The sequence below is a fragment of the Dromaius novaehollandiae genome, chromosome 8 (assembly GCF_036370855.1).
Source record: "Dromaius novaehollandiae isolate bDroNov1 chromosome 8, bDroNov1.hap1, whole genome shotgun sequence".
Taxonomy (NCBI): Eukaryota; Metazoa; Chordata; class Aves; order Casuariiformes; family Dromaiidae; genus Dromaius; species Dromaius novaehollandiae.
In genome coordinates, this window is record NC_088105.1 from 3,846,243 (window position 1) to 3,851,262 (window position 5,020).

The 5,020-nt window shown below is 47.1% G+C and overlaps 1 non-coding gene across 1 annotated transcript; it reads right to left on the reverse strand.

Moving 5' to 3' along the window:
- Positions 1–257: 257 nt before the first annotated feature.
- On the reverse strand, positions 258–330 carry TRNAK-UUU (transfer RNA lysine (anticodon UUU)). Its single transcript has one exon. It is a non-coding gene; the product is annotated as a tRNA-Lys (tRNA).
- Positions 331–5,020: the final 4,690 nt, after the last annotated feature.

Consider the following 5,020-nt stretch of genomic DNA (forward strand, 5'->3'; position numbering starts at 1 on the left):
GGCAGTGAGCAGCAGGCTGCCTAGGAGAGACAGAGTGCAATGTGGGAAGAAAGGCAGATCTGTGTCAGAGCTGCCTCTGCTGGTTTCATCCTTGAGGTGCTTGAGGAAGGAGAGAGAGAGCTTGCGTCTTTTGTGGGAGACAGGAGTTGGATGCCAAGAGTTTATTTATGGCTCTAAGGATGCCCTTGGGGTTCCTCAGTTTTGGCAGTGCCACTTGTTGTGCAAAGGGGAAAGCAGTGAGTAAATAGGAAGGCTGTTGCCTGAACAGGGGCTTGAACCCTGGACCCTCAGATTAAAAGTCTGATGCTCTCCCAACTGAGCTATCCAGGCTTGCTGAGAAGAAAAAGACACCCAGCTCCGGAGCCCAGCCCTAACTGGCAGAGCAGGGGCTTTCTGAGCAGGTCTACAGAGAGAGAGAGAAGAAAACCCTAGACCAGCAATGAATACCTTGCAGGGCTGACTGGGTTAACATTTCCCGTTCACATTTTTGTTCCGAAGAAGGTACTTGCTGCCAGGCTGCACGTCAGACCTGCAGTCTCAGGAGGAGTTCACTCCCACTCAGCAGTGCAGGACGCAGGTGGGAATGCTGTGGCTCTTCCAAGGTGAAACCCTGGGCTGGTCAGCTGTTAACAAACCCCTAGCCCCGATGCCAGCACTTGGAGGGCTCTCTTGCCCCTTTCCTCTGCTCCCATGCAAGGTCCTGGCAGAGCGGGTGCCTCCTGAGCCCCTCCTGGTGGCTGGAGTGATGGTGCTGCGGCCCCCCAGCACCGGGTGTCCATACTGCAGCGCCTTTTCCGTGGGGCAGGCAGCACGAGAGCAGTCCCTCCTCCACACACAGCTGGCCCAGGAGAGGCATATCCCAGGCCTCTGCACAGGCCTGAGCATCCCCACCCGGGGCGGCACCACGGCAGAGGCGCTGGCACCTCTGTGTGAGCCCTCTGCTGCTGCTCGGACCCTGCAGGGAGCAGGAAAAAAGCACAAGCTTCATGGCCAGTGCTGGGGAGCTTTGTGTCTCTGCCCTGGGGCAGGGACCCTGGGCCCAGAGCCTGCCGCTGTGGAGAGGGGAGGGTGGGTAGATGGGCTGGTGCAGGCAGGGCCAGGGTGGGCTTTGGCAGGACACGGCTGCCTCAGGAACAGCACCTCTCCGTTTTGGAGAGGATGGCTCTGAATGTTTTGAATTCACATCTCTAGGGAGCTGGCAGGATGCTACCCAGAAGGCAAAATACAAGCATCCCATTGAATGGGGGTGGGGGTGTAGCAGCAGCATGCAGTCTTTCTGGGCGTTGGTCTGAGAGGCTTGCTCTGCTACCAAACTCCTGGTGCCTTTTAGTACAGCTGGCTCAATCACCTGTAAGTTTGCCTGGATACTTGCTGACAATTTGGTGGCGCTCTAAGTAGGGTTGCTTGTGGAAGTGTTACAAGACAACCCTGAGAAGCTCAGAAAGAAGACTCCGTGAGCACCCTCCCTGGTCGGAACAGGTAAGCGACTCAAAGGTGCAACGCAGTAATTATTAAGAGACATTGCATAAAGGGTATGTATGATACAAGGGTAACTGGTTGTTGTGGTAACCAAAGGAAAGCTTTGTACACGTTTGGACAGTGACGACTGGAGTGTACGAAAGCGTAATTGGTAAGAACGTTCTTTTAAGGGTAATAATATGGGAACAGGACAATCTGTGGGGGTATCCTCCTGTTCTCCTTTAGGATGCATCCTGAAACATTGGAGTAAGTTTGGTGGGAATCCTTTAACAAGGAGAAAACTAAAGGAATACTGTACTCAGTGGTGGCCAATGTATAAACTGGAGGATGAGGAAAAATGGCCAGAAATGGGAACGCTAAACTATAATACAATCTTGCAACTTATGTTGTTTTGCAGGAGACAGAACAAATGGGATGAGGTCCCATATGTAGATTTGTTCTTCTCTCTGAGAAATGATCATGAAACTAGAAAAAAAAATGTAAGCTGTTGATCTCTGACTCAAATGTGTTAATGATGATGGGAAACAAAGAGAAAATGCCTCGGTGTTGCTCTGCTTGTAGCATTGGGAAAAGATGTTTAAAAGTGGGTGATGAGGAAGAGGATGTACAATTATTGGTCTCTCCGGAAAGAGATCAAGATAGTGTCGATAGCAGAAATAAGGGAAGTGAAGCATGTAGCCCGATTGCAGGCAGAACTCGGGCTACTCGGGCTAAACATCCCGCGATTCAGGCCCCGCTGCATCAAGCAGTCGGACCAGACGGGATGCCTGTGTATGTGAAGGTCCCTTTTTCAACTACAGATTTAATGAATTGGAAGGAGTCTGCCGGGTCGTACCGAGAAAATCCAGAAAAGATGTATCAATCCTTTAAAATGATAATTGAAAATCATAATCCAGATTGGCAGGATTTACAGGTGCTTTTAAATACTTTGCTTTCACCTGAGGAGAAAAGAATGGTATTAGACAAAGCTCAAGAGGAGAATGAAAGACAAAATGCCAGAGACGGACCAGACCGTTTTATGCCGACCCGGGAACCGGGTTGGGATCAAAACACAGGGGCAGGCAGGTTAATGACTAAACAGTACCAACAGTTAATATTATATGGGGTAAAGCATGGAGTACCTAGGCCCAAAAATATTGCAAAACTATATCAAGTCGCACAGGGTAAGAATGAGGATCCCTCGGCATTTTACGAGCGGTTATGTGAAACTGCCCGAAAATGGACAGACTTGGATCCCGAGGACGAAGCAAATAAAATGACTTTTACTACATTATTTGTAGGACAGTCAGCAACAGATATAAGGAGAAAGCTTCAGAAAGTAGATGGTATGTCGGGGATGTCAATATCGCAATTAATAGAAATTGCAGATAAGGTGTACAATAACAGGGAAGAAGTAGAGAGAAAGGAAAAACAGAAGGAGAAACTGAAAGATAAGAGGCAAAATGCTGCAATCTTGGCAGCTGCATTTGCCCAGGCACAAACTCCCTCTCAGGGAAGGGGTTTTCCGAAAGGACAAGGACGTGGAAGAGGGTATAGAGTAAGAGGGAATTTGGGAAATAGAATTCCGCTAAGGAGAGATCAGTGTGCAATTTGCAGGGGGAAGGGGCACTGCAAAAATGAGTGCCTGAAGAGACAAACAGATCATTGGAAACCTCAGTCTGCATCTGTTCCAGAGGCAGATTTGCTCATGATTGGGACAGAGGATTCAGACTGATGGGGACCGGGGGTTGAGGAATTGGATTCCCCAGCCGAACCCCTGGTTTCAGTAAAGCTGGGGAACGAAACAGTTAAATTTTTAGTAGACACTGGAGCAGCATATTCAGTACTAAATAGCTGTAAGGGACCAATGAGTAAATTCTCTATGCCAGTAATTGGGGCCACGGGAAAGCGAGAGGTCAAACCTTTCTTTCAACCAATTAAATGTGAAATAGGAAATAAGGTGTTAACACATGAATTCTTATACATGCCAGAATGCCCATTACCCCTAATGGGGAGGGATTTACTGAATAAACTGGGGGCACAGATAACCTTTGATCAAAACAAAGTTAAGGTGCACATTCCACAAAGTAACGCCTGGAAGGCACAAGCATATATGTTGCAGAAAGCACTGGATTCCGAACAGGTGGAGGATGGACCAAGCGAAATTCCCTCTGAAGTAATGGACGCAGTAATCCCTTTTGTGTGGGCAACGGAGAAACCTGGAAGAGCCAGATGTGCAGAACCGGTAAAGGTGGAATTAAAACAAGGAGCCAAACCGGTAAGGCAAAAACAGTATCCCATGAAGTTAGAGGCCCGTGTTGGACTGGAGCCTATGATTAATAATTTCTTAAAGTGTGGACTGTTGCGAGAATGTCAATCCGAGTACAATACTCCAATCCTGCCTGTAAGAAAACCACATTCACAAGAATATCGTCTAGTACAGGATTTGCAAGCTATTAACCAGATAGTGACTGATGTGCACCCGGTGGTACCCAATCCATACACTTTGTTAACAACAATAAATGATTCCAATGTCTATTTTACAGTATTGGACTTAAAAGATGCTTTCTTCTGTATCCCTTTGGAGGAACAAAGTCAGAAATTATTCGCCTTTGAGTGGGAAAGTCCTACAACGAAACGTAAAATGCAGTTGTGCTGGACAGTACTCCCTCAAGGATTCAAGAACAGCCCTACAATTTTTGGTAATGTACTTGCAAAAGAATTAGAATTATGGCAAGGTAAGAAAGAGACCACTACCTTATTACAGTATGTGGACGATATCTTACTGGGGGCAGACACTATTGAAGAATGTAGAGAAACAACCATCAGTTTATTAAATTTTTTGGGAACAGCGGGATACAGGGTATCTCGGAAAAAAGTACAGATCATGAAGGAAAGCGTAATCTATCTAGGATTTGAAATATCCCAGGGGGAAAGAAAATTAGGAATCGAAAGGAAAGAAGCGATTTGTCAGATCGCCCCCCCAAAATCAAAAAGAGAACTCAGGGGATTTTTAGGAATGGCTGGGTGGTGTCGCCTGTGGATACCTAATTTTGGATTAATGGCAAAGCCTTTATATGAAGCTGTTAAGGGGCCGGGAGACTTGCTGGAGTGGACTCCAGAATGCCGAAAAGGATTTGATGAAATCAAGATTGCTCTCATGAGTGCCCCTGCATTAGGACTTCCGAACCTAACAAAGCCATTTGAGCTTTATGTACATGAGAGAGGGCACCAGGCTTTGGGAGTGCTTGTACAGACTTTAGGAAATTGGAAAAGACCTGTGGCTTACTTTTCAAGACAGCTGGATAAAGTGAGTGCAGGGTGGCCAGGATGCCGGAGAGCAGTTGCAGCTGCTGTGCTGTTAATACAAGAGGCACGAAAATTGACATTGGGACAAAGAGTGACTGTTTATGTGCCACATGCTGTTGCAGCAGTTTTAGAACAAAAAGGGCATCACTGGTTATCCCCAAGTAGGATGGTGCAGTACCAGGCAGTGATACTTGAGCAAGAAGATGTAACCATGAAGGTGTCTAATACCCTTAATCCGGCATCTCTATTACCA